This window comes from Rousettus aegyptiacus, unplaced genomic scaffold (genome assembly GCF_014176215.1).
Source record: "Rousettus aegyptiacus isolate mRouAeg1 unplaced genomic scaffold, mRouAeg1.p scaffold_m13_p_1, whole genome shotgun sequence".
Lineage (NCBI taxonomy): Eukaryota > Metazoa > Chordata > Mammalia > Chiroptera > Pteropodidae > Rousettus > Rousettus aegyptiacus.
This window is the reverse complement of record NW_023416284.1, coordinates 23,803,249-23,821,199: the sequence shown is the minus strand read 5'-3', so window position 1 is coordinate 23,821,199 and position 17,951 is coordinate 23,803,249.

Here is a 17,951-nt window from a genome sequence, read left to right as displayed (position 1 = left end):
ATTTATTTTATTATTGAATAATATTCCATTTTAGAATATACCACTGGTTATTTATCCATTCTCCTGTTATTGGATATTGTTTACAGGCACTTTTTTTTTCATTATGAAGAGTGTGCTTTGGATATTCTTTTACATATCTTAATGCAATTGTAGAGTTGAGGAAATGGATGCTCAGAGATTCAGAAAGGTAAGGTCACTTGCCCAGGATCCTGGAGCTGTTGGAGCTGGAAATCACATAGCTCTAAGACATCTATCTCCACATTGACACCTGCTTGTGCCTGGAGGCCACAGACCACCCCAGGGAGGTGGGAGTATGTATTTCTAGCTGGATTCCAAAGCTGTTCCTCTGGGCTTGCCTGACTCTGCCTAGTCAAGTCCTTGCTTTGTTCCATGGTCATCTTTAAAGACTCTAGAGTATCCCCTCCTCTGTGTCCTCCAGGGACACAGCAACCTCCTCAGATGCTCACAGCCACTGTTGCTGAGCATTGTGTATGCTGCACGCCTCATCTTCCCAACAGCCCCTCATAGAGTTGAGAAAAACTCAGTGCCGTTAAGCATTTATGCATGGTAGTAACTTCTCTTAAGAGAGGAAAAATGGTAAGTAATAAGTCCAAGTTAATAATCATAATGATAAATCAACCACAGTGATAATGCCTCACATTTATGAAGTGCTCACTAGGCTGCAAGCACGGTGCTAGCACCTTGCAGACATTTCCCTGCCTTTGCATCAGCCCAGGAGTGTCTTCCCCTCTTTCCCTCCCTATTGCTGCCTGGCCAGTTCCATTCATCTTGTTGATGATGTCACCTCCTCTGTGAGGCCTGCCGGGACTCCTTAGCTGCTGAGTCGCTTCCTCCTCTGTGTTCCCCTGTGTTTCTACGTGCTGGACTGTGATTGCCTGCCTGGAACCTCCTCTGGGGCCAGGACTGGGCTGGGACTCCACCCGTGCTCCTAGGCTTCTTGCTACTCAGCACTGTGCCAGTAGGAGCCGGCAGGACTGGGCAATGAGTCACTCAGCTTCGTGGTCTCCCAGAGTGAATGAAGTCTTGCTCTTCCGGCTCATAAAGCTTGCTCTTTCCTGAGAAGCCAACTCTCTTCTGCAGAACACAGGGCTGCTTCGGGGAACTCCTGCTCCACTTACAGCTGGATTTTGCAAACCTTGGCCCCAATCCCCAGGTGCCCTCTGGATCTCCTGGTGCCCAACCCACACACACCCCTCTGCCTCTTGCACGCCTGTCTCACTGGTTGAGCTTGCCAACTTCCTTCCTGGAACTTTCCTGCTTTCCTGCCACCTGCCTGCACCTGGCCAGCCGGGATGAGATCTGCAGAGCTCCAGGACTGGTCACCTCCTAATTAGGGGTGCGGTAGAGGGGAGCTGAAGAGGGAAAGATCCCAGGAATTAATTACCTTTGCCTTTTGTAGCTCCATTGGGCAGCTCAGACTGGGGAGGGCATGGGAGCTAGGTCACCAGTGTAGGAATGGTAAGCAGACTGCCCCCGACTCTTAGCTAGTGGCTGCAGAAGTTAAATTCAACAAGGCCTCCTGAAAGTACAGAAAGGGCCAGGTTCCTCCCATGTTTTGAGGCCCCTGGTGTATTTAAAAGGACTTGTTACTTGTTGGAAGTATGTTTCAAACTGTAATGGAACAAATAAACTCTTTTCTTCCCGTATTCAATTGCAGTGCAGTATTTTTGGACTATTGATAAGATATTTAGAGGATTTGTTTTTAACATTCATTATTTCCTTGGAGAAAAGGCTGGGGCAGGGAAAGGTGAGGCTGGACCATCTTGTGGTACCAGAGTTAGGAAATGCTCAAAATTCAAAAGGATAGGGATGTGTCAAAGGGACCCAGGAGCTATAAGCTCCCAATGGCCAAAGCTGCAACAATTATAGCAATAAAATAAAGAATCTAATACTCATTAGATTATAACCCAAGGCATAAGATACATATCTGTGAGTCCATGCTGGTAGAAAAAATGATTGAATAAACAAATAAGTAACTGGGGAAGAAGGGACAAATCTTCTAAATAATATATGTAGATTCTCCTTCCTCCAGCTTAATTAACCCCTCATCTAATAGAAACGTTACAGTGGAGAAACCTATCAGGCCCTGCTTTGACCAAGTGATCAAGGTCAACATCACTAAGAGTAAATTGAGTGGATATCATGTGATGAGGAGGCACTTCACTTCCCTGGTATTCTTTCCCCAAACCCATAACCCCAGAATAAAAGCATCAGACAAACCCCAACTGAAAGACATTCTACAAAACACTTGACCAAGAATCCTCAAAACTGAAAGGGGCATGAAAAGCGTAGAAAGACAGACACAGTCACAGGCCAAAGGATACTAGGAGACATGCCGACTGTAGTATGGTTCCCTGGGTGGGGTCATGGGTCAGAGGGAGCATGAATGGAAAAGCTGGTTAAATTGAAATAAAGCCTGGACTTCGGTTCACAGAGACGTACCGGTGCTGTTTTAATTTTTGGTTTTGACAATGTGCCACAGTAGTGTGACAGGATAACATTAGGGGAAACTGAAACTGGGTAAGAGGTATATGGGGGGAACTCTACTATCTTTGCAACTCTTGTGTAAGTCTTAATGCCAAAATTAGACAGTCGATTTAAAAATATATATAATTTCATGGGCTTTACAGGTGGTATGTGTTTTGGTAACAGGGCCAGATGTCTTTGTTCCTTTCTATTGATATATATCCTGTGACTAAGAAGAATCATTTAGAGATGTCGTCCAAAGTCTAAACCTAGGGACTTTTTATCTTTGGGGCCCTCACCAGCTGGTCCTTCTGCTCCCCTCCCCCATTCAGTCCATCTTCCCCTGCTCCCTCTTTTCTGAACCTTGAATGCTCACATTCTGCACTGTTAGGGTAGGAAAGCCCCAGAAAGACGAATCAGCCCAGAATCTGTGTTTTATAGCTGGGGAGACTGGAGGTGGGAAAGGGACTTGCCGCTGGCCAAGTGGCAAGTTAGTTTAGGCAAAGCTGAGAATGGGACCAGCCAGGCTCTCTCCATCCCAAGCATCCCTGGCCCCATTTGCTGCAGATAACAGGGTCAGGTGCACACAAGTGCTCAAAAATGATGGTGACCAACTGGGGGACCTGGTGAGGCAACACACCTACCTCAAGGGATGGTAGGCCCCCAGGTGTCTGTTGGGGAGCATGGTTGCTGTGAGGCTTCACTTTGGAGTCACTGTGCACTCCCTTAACCCGTGAATCCCACCTGTCTGGAGGATCCAGGAGAGGTGAATCTCAAGCAAGGCAAAAAGGGTGTCTGCATGCCCACCTTCCCTGCCCAAAAGCCATTGCTGTGAAGGGGTCAGAGGGAATTCTGCAAAGCCAGGAGAGTACACAGAGGGGTTGGGCCCTAGTCTTGAGGCTGAACACTCTCTAATCTGTACTGGGGGACACATTGGTGATATACTGGAAGCTGCCAGAGAGGCCCTTGGCCTTCCCTAGGGCCAAGAGCATAGGGGCTGGGCTGAGGTGGCCCTGCTTCTAAGCATGCTGGGGTGAATATTCATGCCCTATGGTCCAGAGAGGGGAGAAGCCTGCCCCTGTCTGTCCCAGGGCCCCTGCTGCTGCCTCCTTCACTGTGTTACCATACTGAACTGTAATGGTCTAGAGTCCTACTGTCTCCCCACCTGACTATGACTCCTCGAAGATGGGTCCCTAGGACAGGACCTGGCACAGGTGTGGCTAAATACTTGGTGAGTCAATGCATGAGCTAGCCGTAGTGGTTCCAGGTATGTTTTTCTGTGGACATCCCTGTTGTATCCCCTTTTCCAAGTCCAGCTCCTGAATGTCTCCTCGTGTCTGAAAAGGGGCAGTCATAGGCCTAAAAACTCAGGAGCTTGAAATTTATCTGCGGTCTTCAACTGAGTCATCTGCGAAGAGTCAGATAGGAATGGGGAACTTGAAGCTGGATGTGGATGGCCTTGAAACTAAGCCAGGTCTAACTACAGAGTCAGGAACTTGCTGCTGGCTGGGCTGACATCAGCTCATGCGGTCAATGTGGCCACCCACAGATGTGGTTTTTGTTGTGACCAGGATCAGCTCACAAGATCCTGAAGGTCACTAGTGTGTAGCTCACATGCTGGTCAGAAGTTCTGACGGGCTGTTGGAGATATCACTGGCCAATAAACATGCAATAGGAAACTTGCTGATTGTCTCTATAGCACCCTTTGCTCAATTCCTACTTTGTAAGAGTGCTGGAAATTGCCCAGCCTTGTGATCTGTTCAGAAATGACCACAGTCTCAACCAGCTTAAGCCAATGAGACTATCGAATCCTCCAGGCTATAATAATTGGTCAAAAAAAGGCAAATGACCTAAATCAGGTCAACCAGTTAATGACTCAATTCTGGGTCTTTCCTTTGAGCTAACTGGGAAGCAAGTGCTCTGTTTCTTGTCAATCACAAATGAGAAGAGCAAGTAGTGCTAGGAGCTTGTGGAAGCCACCTTGTGACACATCATAGAAGGCAGAGCCAAGAGACCAAGAGAACACAGGGCCTTGGTCACAGCTGCTGGATCAAGCCTTGCCTGAAGCTGTTCTTGGTTCTAGACTTTTTGGCTATGTAAGTTCATAAATTCACTCACAACAAAACATATCTTTGATAAAGGTAACAATAATTACTTAATAATTATTAAGTACATAATAATTACCTAAATACAGCCTAGGGGGTAAAATCTTATAAAATATAAGGTCTGTGGGGATGGTTTGGAAGTAATAAAACAGACTCTTGGTGGTGAAAGGTCAGCAAACTGCTGATCTAGTTCAAGCTTTGCTGTTTGACACATCATAAAACCAGGGCTCAGAGAGGTCACGAGATTTGCTAGAGGTTTTATAGTTGCAGTAGGGATTTGACACTCAGTTCATTCATTCTTGATGTTTAATGATAATAATTGGAATGCTTGAATGTCTATGCATTGCTTGTGAGATCATCACTACGTTTTTCTCTCTTATCTGTTTTTCCAAGAGGCAGAGAAAGAATCCTCTTCATTTTGCAAACAGGGATGCAGAGCCCAGAGAGGCTTAAAGATTTGCCAAAAGTCACACAGAAAGGCAGTGGTAGAGCTGGTTTCAAATGCCAAAGGTCCTGAATGTCATTTGATTCAGCCCCCTCTACCTTGCCCCTTGTGCTAGCCACCTCTGCCTCCATTAGGGAAGTAGTAAAGATTAGGGGTGTGGTGAGGTTCCTTCCTCTAAAGAGGACTTTGAGTTGCACGAGCCAAGGAAGTGATTGTGGGCCTTGGCAGATGGCTCCTTCCCCGTCAACCTTAGGAAAACCAAAGCTATGAAGCTCAAAGAATACTTAGGATATTTCCGTTGCCAGTACTTCCAAAAAGGAGACCAACTTAGGGAGACGGGAGCCTATGTGCATTGGATTCTGGCCTCATATGACTTCAGCCTGTGACACCTCCTTTCCCTTGCCCAAAAGCCTTTTATGGTTCCCTAACATTTTCAGTAGCCACAGGTTTGATATGCACAGCTGCGCAGGTCATAATTTGGATTATGAGCTGAGTAGCGCTCCCTGGAGTTGTGCAGGTCACAGCTTGCACAACCATACATGGTGAGCCTAGGCTGAATTTCTCAACATGTTTGGACACTCAGACTGTTTTCACAGCAATCAATAACCTTATAAATATTTTTTTAAATTAAAAAATCATTTCATCATATTTGTAAGAAGATATTTTGAAAAGTTTATTTTAAATCAATCTGATCCTAAAGATTATATTAAAAGTTTATATTTAATAAGATTTATTATTTTAAAAAGGCTACTTTTGGCCCTTTCTTATTTCATAAGTGATGCCTACTGTTTAATAGAATTTAATTTTATGAGGAAAAGCAAGATTTATAGACAAGTGAATTAAAAATGTTTCATCAGGCTTGATTTGGGAACTGAATGTGTGTTGAAATTATCATTATAGATTGAAATTTAACTACCTGCTGTAAATTAAAACATAGATTTGCTTTCAAGACATGAGAGTTTAGAATTTTTGCATCTTGTACCTCATTTTGTGATGTATCTAGTTATTTTAAAAAAATTGTTTTTTGTTTCTGAACGAAGAGATAAGAGAGAAGATATCATCTCTTCAAATAGCTCATTTCAGGTATGAATAGCTGTTATTTCCAAAAGATGAAAAGCAAAAATGGCTATATTTTCTCTTTCTAATGTTGGGTTTTGAAGTACTAGAGACATCGTGATGTTCTCTATAAGATTTTATTTTGAACAGGTGATACATAAACAATGTAAAAGATTCAAAGGTACAGGTGTGTTTATAGTAGCATCAAAATCTCTTTTCCACAGTCCTTAAAGTGATTCTTCTCTCCAGGAACAACTGAAGTTAGCAGTTTCTTATGTATCTTTCCAGATAGAATCTATGCTGCTACAAGCAAATATTTGCACATATACATTCTGCTTTGTTTGCTTTATACAGACGAGGCCCTCTATATGACCAATGGCACTTGCTTTTCTCAATTCATAATTAAACCATTGAGATAATTCTAATCAGTACATGTTATGCTACCTCATTACTGAAAGATATTTAACTGAAAAATATTCTTCCATAAGGATGTACCATAATTTATTTAGGCTGTTTTTGAGTGATAGACATTTAGGTTGTTTCTGATCTTTAGCTATTACAAACAATACTGCAGAGTCACCACTTTGCAACTGTGCAAATACATATAGTAGGATAAACTCATCTTGCTGGGTCAAAGGGGATATTAGTTTGCTAGGGCTGCCCTAATGTAGTACCACAGACTGGGTGGTTAAGCAACAGAACTGTGTTATTTCACAGTTCTGTAGGCTGGAAGTCTGAGATCAAGGTGTGGGCAGAGTTGGTTCCTTCTGTGAGCTAACAGAGAGACTCTGTTCCAGGCTTCTCCCATGGCTTCTGTTCGCTTACTGGCAACTTTTGTTGTTGCTTGGTTTGTAGATGCATCACCCCATCTTTGCCTGGATTTTCACATGGCGTTCTCCCTGGGTGTGTGTCTGTGTCATGATTTGCCCTTTTTATAAGGACACCAGTCCGAACAGATTAGGGGCCCACCCTACTCCAGTGTGACCTCATAACTATGTCTGCGATGACCTTATTTCCAAATAAAGTTGTATTCCGAGGTGCTGAGGTTTAGGACTTCAACATAGGAATTTGGGGGTCGGGCATAGTTCAACCCATAACAAAGAGCATATGTGTGTTGAGCTTTAAAAAAATGTTGCTAAATTGCTCTTCGTAGAAATTGTACCATTACTTTTTCATCAGCAATGATGAAGATGGCCAGTGTCACCGTATCCTTGCCAGCTTATTGGGCCATCAGACATTTTGACCTTTTCCATTCTAGATGAAAAATGGTATCTCATTGTAGTCCAACTGGCATTTCATTTTTTTCATATATTTAAGACTGATTTGCACTGTTTTTGTGACACGTTGTTTACATATTTTGCCTATTTTTGTATTGAATTATTGGTCTTTAATCCTTATTAATTTGTAGGAGGCCTTTAAAGATTAGGGAAATTAGCTCTTTATGATATATTTCAAATATTTTCTTTTTCTGTTAGTTGTTTTTGACTTTGTATATGAATTTCTTCCTTTCTCTCTTTTTTTCTCTCTCCCTCTCTCCTTTCCTACCCCCTTCCCTCCCCCTTCCCCTCTTTCTTCCTCTCCCTCTTTCTTTCCCTCTCTCCCTTTCTCTTTCTCCCTTTCTTCCCAGGAAAAAGTTAGATTTTATGTAGACAAACAGATTATTCTCTTTATGGCTTGGGGGTTTTCTGTGCTACTTAAGACGGACTTCTCTACTCTGAGATTATGACACAAATTCTCCCACTGTTTTCTAACTCATTTATGGTTTCATTTTTTATGTGTAGTTTTTTGTATCTATTGGAATTAATTTTGGCGTAGGTGTAAGGTAGGGACCCAGTTTAATCAGCCTGGTGGATACATGGTGGGTGGTCCCAATAGCATTTATCATGTATGAGACTGTGATCAGATATACGTAGTGTGTAGCTATGAGAAATTTGCAGAAATATTTTCAATAAAATTTTTTCTGTTAACTTGTATTTCAGCATCAACTTTTTTTTAGAATCTGTTTTTAACCAGTGATTCATTATGAGTATAGATTATAAATTTGTTATTATAATAAAATAACTTAAAATTGTTTCATAGGCAAAGCTACCTCAGTGGCTTATAGTGTTCAGCTTGAGAGATTAAAGAACTGATAACTATAAATCCCCATTTGATAAGCACTCAGAGTCTCTCAAAGAGTTCCCTTTAAAAATTAATAAATTAGTATTTATTAATTGATTAAAATATAAAAGTAGAAACAAATGCTAGTCCCTCACTTATAGACATGAATCCCCTGGGAAAACTTGTTGAACCCTTGGGGGTTCGCTTGGAGGGTTAAGAGTTTGAATCCTGACTTCAACAACTTTTGGCCCTGCCTCATTGGGTAACTTGCTTGGCCTCTCTGTGCCACATTTTTAGTCCCAAACTAATGTGATCTCAGGCCGCATCTATAGAGGTATAGGATTGCGGAAGAGGAAGGTGATAGCTAGCGGGCTGTGTTCAATTGTGGTTAGCATACTTTTGAGGGAACAGGGAAAGATCAAAGTCAAATTTGTGGGGGCCAAAGGAGAGTGAGGACTTGGGGATACTGACCTTGGAGAAGAGAGACTCAGAGGGGCAGAGGCAGGAGCAATAGTACCACCCCGCCTGGCTCTAAGGGCCGATCTGGGACCTATGGAGGTAACATGGGGCTGAGTACCCACTCTGACCACCAGAACCATCCCTCCATGAAAAGGATTGCGTTAAGAGGTAGTGAACACCCCATCACTAGTGGTATGCAAGTAGCGTAAGGAAAGGATCCTGCTTTGGGCTCTCAGATAGTTTCAACAAAAATACTAGATAAAATCTTTGTTGGCTATATATACACATATTATAGTTAACAAACGTATAATCCACATTTCCTCTATTTTAAGGTATACTTTAAAAAATGAACATTACTGAATTTGGGACTGTCTTACAGTCAATGTGTATGTTTAATGCATCCTTCTTTCTGAGTTATTTACGCATTTTCGAATCAACAAAATGAAGTATATGATTTGGGAAGTTTTTTCACAATCTGTATTCCATCTTATTCTCATCCCATTAGAACATATGTCCTGAATTAAAAGAAATCTATCTAAATAAATAGCACTTTTAAAAATCCACAATCTCTTCTTAGGGAAGTCATACTCAATCTATTGAATCTTTCAGCAAGTGACATTCCACCTTGTTGCTGCCGTCCTTGCATCTGAAATGGAAGAGAGACGGGCTATTAAACCGTTTTTAATAAATTCAGAGCAGCAGGTTCTTGGCTGGGGGGAAAAACATTCCACTTATCAAGAGATGTTATTCTTTCAATAGATAAGAAGCTACTTCTCCATAAAGAGAATTTGGAGAGAGCTCTTTGTTCTGTGGGGACAACATCTGGATTTGAATATGTCCATCCTCGAAAGGCGATTTCTCATAATGGACCGAACTCAAAACACTCAGAGCACAAGGACCCGTGAATTTTCAAAAGGAGACACTTCCCAGACGCAGGAGGGCCTGCTGGCTCTGGAGGTCGGTGGAGGGCCCTGGCGCTCTTTCCACTTTCACAATGAAAGAATGATCATCATTTACACCTCCCCTCCCCACTCCAGGAATTTGGGACCCGAAATCATTTAAAAACATTTGTGGTTTCAGGAGGCTCTTTTTAATTATAAAGCTGCCAAGGAGATCTTAACCATGAAAGACCGTTTGAGAGATGAGAAAGGAGGAAGCTAGGCCAAGGCTGGTCTGGCTCTCGCAGTGGGTTTGGAAATGGTGGTACTCGGAGCCCGGCCACCTGCGGACAGTGCTGGCGGGAACTGGGCCCACGCGGCTGGCGCCCGCAGACCTTGGTTCGAATCCTCTTCCACCGCGACAACGGGGAAGTTGTGTAACCTCTAGGACCGCGAAGCTCTTTTCTGGAGTCTGGAGCTGGAAAGAAGTATCTTGGAAGCCCTGACATCAGAGGTGACGCGAGTCTTTGCAAGCGATGACTAGGCGGAACGCGACGCCGCTCCCTTTCCCGTGTTGGGGCCGGCGCGGGTGTGTCGCCTCCGACCCGGTGGTTCTGGCTCCTTCAGCAGTTCTCCTAGCTGCACCTCACCCCGGGGCTCCCAGGGCCCGCCAGACGCCCCCTCGCACCTCAGGTACACCGCCGAGTCCTCCGTTCGCAAGACCGGTGGTCTGGCCTATGGCGCCCCCTTTTGGTGACTGCAGGGAGGCTATTGCCACATTGCTGAGCGAAAGGAAGTCCTTTCTGGGCCTAACCTTAGACCTCCCGAAGGGCTGTTTGAAGTATGAAAATGAGGTCATATGGAGTCCAGGCAGTCCTTTTTCTGGGCCGGGCTACCTTGAGGCTCAAATGGATAGGACTACCTAGAGTTGGACCTATGCAGAATTTCCGTACTAAAAGGGCCATTTTGGGAGTACTGGTGGGGTACTTGAGTGGGGCTTTCACCTGAGCATGGAAAGGGCAGAGGGACCCCCAAAGGAAGAATGATAAATTAGGGTTTTGAGGAAAAAAATAAGTCCAGGGGAGGGGGGAGAGAGCTTCTGCCTGAGGGAGGGTTTTGGTGCAGTCTCCACTCACTGACCTGGTTGGCGCCTTCCCCCATCTCCTCCCAGAACAGAGCTGGTCAGTGTTCCAGCAATATTGGTGAAGGGTTTCAGCCATTTCTCTTAAGAATAGAGACAGCAAGAGAGATTAGAGTTAAGTACCAGGCAGAACTTCCCCATTAAGAAAGACGTTGGACCTTGACAAAGAAAGCAGAGTGGGGACCTTCCAGTCTAGGTGAGCCCCCGGCTGAAGTGGGGCCTGAACAAAGAAGTGAGACAGTGCCCTGAAGCTCCCCGTCTATCCCGAGGGGTCTGAGACTAGGGTGTCGTCCTTGGGGTCCCAGGATGGAAAGGCCTCTCGTTGAGGTTCTTGGTGGCTCTGGCCTCACCTGGGAAGGTGAGGATGGACAGGGGGAGAAACAGCGTCTAGAATCATTGCCACCCCCATCCTGCCCCGCTTGGCAAACTCATCTTCCTTCACCTCTCGACTGGCCTCTCCTCTGATCCCCCGTGAGAGGTCATGCTGCCCCCCCACCCAATGTGCTCCCATTGCCCACATTCTGTAATGGTGGCTTCACGTCTGTCTTCCCCGCTGTGCTGTCTGTCCTGCATCCTGGTTCTCTCCTCGGCATCAAGCATGCTGTCTGGCACACCCCTGCTGCTCAGTGAATACTTGATGACTTGAATACCTCGATGGTTTTACAGGTCTTCCTTGGCTTTAGGAAGAATTTAAGCAGGTGGAAAAAGAGGTGGCGCCTGAGGAGGCTTGATCGATGGGTGAGCTGGGCAGTCCCTTCTCTCCCTGCAGCGCCCCCTCTCAGACTGTGACTCCCCAGGCAGGGTTTCCCCCTCCCCTCATTTAGACATCTTCCTCACTCTGCCGTAGGCCCAGACACCCTCTCCCAGGCTGGCTCCCTTCTCATCCAGTTGGGCCTCTGATTTCTCACACTGGGCCCATCCTTACCCTGATAGGTCTCTGACACCCACACAGCCGCCCCACGTGTGCACACACCCTTTCCCCATGCGTACTCCAACACCCCAGGCCAGGCTGTCCCTTGTGACAGACACTCTCCTCGCCCTGCTGGGGCTTTGCCCTGGTGCTGGGCTGCCTTCCCGACATGGAACCCTTGCCACCCTGCTCTGAAATACCGTTCCTGTCACCCACCCCCATGCCGATGTCTGCCTTGTTCTGCTGCACTTAATGGTGTTAGGACTGGGTGGTTCAGGAAGGAGGGAGGAAGAGAAGAGGACCTGCAGAACAGTGTTTCTGAAAAATTATTTTAACAGTAGAAATTTTTGTGCAAGCAAAGTCTTGGAAAGAATATATAAAGAGAGCTGCTTTGGTTGAAGAGAGAGCGAGAGAGTGTGAGAGAAATGGAGGGAGGGAGAGAACCTGGAGCTCTCTGGGACCCACTGGGTCCCACTGTCTCAGAACTATTAAGTCCTAAGGGTTCCTCAGTGTACAATTTGGGAACCACTGGAAATTCTGCCTAGAATAAAAAGGATGCCAATTTGCAACCCCTAAGATGTTCTCTCCAAGCTTTACTGAGAAGCAGCCCGTGAGGCAGCCTGCTCACCTTTTCCCCTGAGGTAGCTCTCACGTCAGTGGGATGGAGCCTGGTGACAGCAGTTGCTCCCATCTCTGAGGGGTGCCAGAGGGCACCCAGCAGATGTTGGGCACCTGTGGAAAGTGGATCAGGGTCTGGAGGACACAGGCTATGAATTATAGGACCCCCATGTGCTGAGAAGCTGAGTAGACCACCCTCTCCATCTGTGTCCCTTTGTGACCCTTTATGTCCCCATCTCTGGTCCCTATCTCCAGTAACAGAAACTGGAAATTCTGCTTTGGTGGCTGGAGCAGATGTCATTGACCTCCTAATGCTACTCATCAGACTATGAGCAAACCCTCATAGTTTACAAACCACTTTCACATCCATTCGCTGGTTTGATTTGATCTTTGCAACTGTTGGTAAGATAGTACTGTTACTAATTTCCTCCAGGAGAGAAGAGGAAGTTAAGGACCAGGGATTGCGTAAATTGCCTTGAGCCGCAGAGATGAGGCAGGAATCCCAGACACCAACCTCAGCATTGGTCCTATCCCAACCCGGTGGCCTTTCCCTAGTCGCTCCCCACCCGGTCTCTTTATCATGCTATGTGAGCTAATACAATTTATTACCTTGAGTCTAGTTAGGGCTCAGGGATAGAACTCAGCGGGGAGCAGAAAACAGCTCAAGGGTTAGGGCCTCTCTCAACATCCCGAGGCAAACTCTGAGGCCTCTCACTAGGGTGGGGGATTTGCAGTGGGGTGACCATACAATTAGTCATCTAGATGAAGACACTTTGGAGAATGAAAGAAAACTCCATTAATAATTACCCCATGACAACAACCAGGAACCAGGAGATGAGGTCACTCTCTTATGGAAATACCTGGCCCATCCCTTCCCCCCCCCACCCCGGCCTCAGACCCCTCAGACCTGATGCAGAACACAGGCCAGAGTTCATTGGGCATTCAGCTGGGCTGGGCATCCCACAGAGATTGTTTGATTGAATCTTCACAACAACTTGTGGCTGATCCAGTTATTGTTCCCATTTTATTGGTGGAGAGACTGAGGCCCAGAAGATTCTTTCCCAAGCACGCACTGCTCGTAAGTGTGGAACTAGGATTTGAACTCAGGGAGGCTGGCTTTCCTTGGAAGGATTATAATAAAATTTTAATGAATTGGTTTGAGCCACAAGAATTGTGCCAGAGAATGGGGATTCCTCAACCCTCTCCTCAGACCTTTCCCCAATCTCTCTTGGCTCTCTTTAGTTTAGGAACATCATTAAAAGGACCTTTGAGCTGTGAGGGGCTGTGTAGATGAGGGGTGGGGAGGCAGGTGCACTCAGCAGAGGGGAATGTGTTAGGAGCATGGAGTGGAAGGATAGCAGTAGGATCAGATAATAAAAGCGAACATGTATTAAGCACTTACTGCATGCCAGGCTCTGCTTTAAGTGTTTTCAAGGTATTATCCCACTTAATCTTCCCAACAACTCTATAAATGAAGTAATATTATTATTCTCATTGTACAGATGAGAAAACTGAGGCCTCTGGTCTTTCATTTCATAGCAGGTAAGTGGTAGAGGCAGGACCACCTAGTTGGCTTAACCATTTTACAGGTTGTCCTTGAGGAAGAGGATGCTGCTGGCCCCATAGTGGAGTCTCTCTAGGACACCTAGTGTGCCAATATTCAAGGAAGAGAGAGTCTATGGCCCAGCCTTCTGGGGGTGCCAGTCAAGAGTGTCCACCAGCTCCCCCTTTTGCTCAGCTGTCTTCCGTGCAGGTAGAACCTCGATCTCTGCCGCCCTCTGCGGCGGCTCATTTTCATTCATTTCCTTTAAACGCTTCTCGCTCTGTTTTTAAATCTAATTTTTCAGCTTCTTTTTTATCTTCATTCAAGTTGCTTTAATGAAACGAAAATGTGTCTGTTTCTTCTGCTGGAGCTGCCTGGGGAATTTCAATATAAAACAAACAAGTTGGCTTTTAAAATTAAAATTTTATGGGTGGCATTTCCTCATTTAATGGGAGGTACAAAAGGCTGGAGTAAAACCAATTAACTTGGGGTTGGGACTCAGTATTCAGCAAAATTAAACAACGAGAGGAGCACGGTGTGCTGTGAGGTAGAGGAGGTGAGCAAACAAGGCAGCCGTGAAGGGTGGTGCCCACCCAGTACCTGTGTGCACTGGGGGCCGGCACTAGCACATGTGTGCACATGGGCCTTGCCCCCCACGCCTGCCCCCAGGACCACACGCCCAGGTGCTTGCAAACACGCCTGATCGGCACATTCAGATGGCAGGCGATGTTAGGGGATGAGCATAAATAGGGGGATGGCTGCTTTGGATTCCTGGGGTCCTGGATACCGGAGTCCAGAGTACGGCAACGCCTGATGACCCCCGAGTATAGACTTGATTGTGCTGAGGACAGAGGAAGTAGATTTCACGCTGACGATTACAACCGAATCCTGTAAATACTGCGCCATGGCACCAGGGCCCCCACATAGCTCCCAGGGACAGTTTCAGAGAAAGGACTTGGGCCTCTTCTTCTGCTCCCATCACCTCTTTCTTCCCCGCACTGACTCTTTTCATCCTCCACCTGGGCAGCTTTCTCCCTATTCTTTCTGCCCTCTGACCTGAGGGAGGAAGGCCACTCTGGTTACTAAAATCTCCAGAGCGACAATAAGATGGGGAAGGCCAAGTGTCCCACTTACTCTGAGTCAGGAAATTCAGCTGGTCACCATGAGCACCCTTTGTCCTCCTCCATGAGGTTTTTGGACCCACAAACGCACTCCTGGGCAGAGTCCTGATGTCCCCAGATTCCCCAGATAGACCTCTAGCAGGGGTGCATACAGTGGGTGCCATGTCCCAGCCCTCGTGGGAGAGTGTCTTTGAGGGAGCATCTGAGGTCGGAGGAAGGGACTTCCTGTTGCAGGTCTGTGTCCTGAGGCATGCCCATCAAAGGGGTCCCTCCGATGTCTGTCTGAGAATCCAGGTGAGGGTCTCTTTGAGACCAGTCTGAGGAGTCTGAGGTTTATCTGTTAAGTCTCTATGAAGCCTGTTTGAAGGCCTAAAGACTGGATTGGCATGAGGAGCAGTAGCATAAGATCAATAAAAATGGGCCGAGGCCAAGGCTGACATTGACCCTTCTCCCATCATTCGACAAAGAGAGCAAATCTGGCTAAGCCCGAAGTGGATTTTTGTGGCCAGGGGGCTGGCTGAGTAGCTGGCATCTTTCCTTTGGTAATGGATGAAATTTATCCCAAATCACAAAACAGTTGGTCAGAACCCCCACTCTATTCCAAAAACCAGCTGGCTGACCTTGACAAATCTGACCAGGGCAATACACTTCTTGAGGACCACACCACCTGCCCATCTTTTTGGAAAGACACACTCCGTGCCCTATCTGAAATGAGTTTTTAAGGATGACGAGGAGTTCACATGGTGAACAAGGTGAGAAGGACAGTATTGACTGAGTGGCACCAGTGAAGACACGTGAAACAGTTCTCCGTGGGCCAAGAGAACTACGAGTTTTGTGGGAGGTGAGCATATGAGAATCCCCCAAAATAAAGTAAGAGAGAGAGCCTTGCAAACTGTGGAGTGCTGCACGAAATGAGGCGTTGCCGTTGTCGTCCACCTCTCTTGTTTGTCATGAGAACCAAATGGGCTGAGATGTGTGAAGTTGCACTGTAAACTGAAGAAGTGTTTACAAAAGTGTTAATATATTTAGAGAGTAGGTAGATTAAGTGTGTGAATATGGAGATGGAGTAGACAATTAAAATATCTGCTAATTTCTCTCTTGAATTCACATTTTAGGAAATGTTTATAAACTGAGAATTCTAATTAGATTTGTCCCTCACACCTCTTTTCAGATGAATACACTGTAAGAGAGTTATAGTAGCTATTAAAAATATTGTCAATTTCCTGGTGTATCAGTTGGGACTATATAGCAAGTAAAAGAAGACCCACTATAAAAGAAATGTGTAGTTTATGTGATTTGAAAGTCCAAAGGTAGCATGAACTTCAAGAAGGGTTCGATCCGGAGTTTGCTACTTCTGATGCTCAGGCTAGCTTTTCCATGTTGGATGCCAATAGCTTCTAGCTTCTTCCTCTAAATCCTGAGAGAGAGAGAGAGGGGCTTCCCTTTGGCCAACTGTTCAACAAAATTCCTGAAGTTCCCTTCTGATTGGACCAATTGGGTCACATGGATGGGGAATGCCAGGGCCTTTTGGCATAGGTCTGGATCAAGTGCCAATCCCTCAAACAATTACTGTGGTTCAGAAGGTCGAATGGGTGCTCCCCGTACCTGGTCACTGGTGGACTGCTGGACTTCAGGTGTGCAGACCTGGATTTGTGTTTGGTTTCTGCCCTCATTACTGATTCAGCATCTAAACTCTCTATTCCTTACTAGGTGTAATATTGGCTCAGGCCTTGTTCCATCACTCCATATTCAGACTACTGTGATTGTTTGCTTTTTTTTTTTTTTTTTAGCTGCTTACTGAGTCCCTAGCATCTTTGCTCACCAATAAATTTTTCTCAATAGCTGTTCAAAAGCAAATCAGCAAAGAATGCATATTACAGCTGATGTGATAAGACAGAAAACATAATTATAAAATTTAGCTATGGGAAAATTATCATAATTTGCAAAAGACACAATTTTATCACTAGAAAATCCAATAAAATTACCTCAAAACAATTAATTATGGCAAATAAAGGAGTTTAATAAGATACTAGAAACAAAATAATAAAAATAAGAAAAGGTTTTTGTTTTTTTTTTTCCTATAACAGCAATAATCAGTTTTAAAATATTGTAGTAAGTTATCTGGAGAAGAGGGATTTTCCTTTTTAAAAAACTTAATGAAGACACTCACCTGGGGATAGTCGATCTCTGGAAACCATATTGGCTTCTAGGTGAGACACATATGACCTTGAATTAGACCCCTTCTCCCTCCCCTTTTAGAGAAAATTACCAGGATGGGCCCTCTATACAAGTAAGGCAAATACCACCTGTTTTTCTAAAAAGAGGCCTGGAAGAAGAAATCGAAGTGCAGAAAGGCAACCTGAGATGGTAAATATTGTGTTTTGTAATGACTGCCTTTAAACAGTTGGCTATGAATGTGACCTGGTTTTATTGGCTGGGGTAGGAGCAGAGGAGAAAAGTGATTTTCAGGTGTTGAGAGAGAGAGAGAGAGAGAGAGAGAGAGAGAGAGAGAGAGAGAGAGAAAGAGAGAGAGACAGAAAGAGAGAGAGACAGAGGAAGAGGTGGGGGGGGAGGGGAGGGAAGGGGAGAGAGAGAAAAGAGGTGAGGGCAGTGGAGGGAAGGGAGACCAGGAGAAGAAGGTGGGTCAGTAGGGTGACAAGCAGCCCTCCAGGATTGTATGTGGAACACACGAACACTTATCTAGGTTCCCCAGATGCCTAGGAATAATTCTTAAAATGTTAAAAACATAATTCTCATGCAATACATAATGAGCACAATCTAAATATTATTTAACTTAATGGGAGAATCTTTGAACAAAGGTTATTCAAAGGAGGATATGAGAAGCTCATATGAAAAATAATGATGGAATAAGATTACTAAATTAAATGCAAAATTGACCAACGCCTATAGGGCAACAAAGCCATAACCTTTGAGGTTATTTTTTCTACTGACTGGAAATCATCCGTACCTTATCAGTTTTCTACAAGTGAACATCTAACTTTACAGATCATGGGCCCTAATCAATAGTAATTAGAATGTCAAACAAAGCTGCGTGCCTTAGAGAGTCAGCTGACTCTAGATGGGCTTG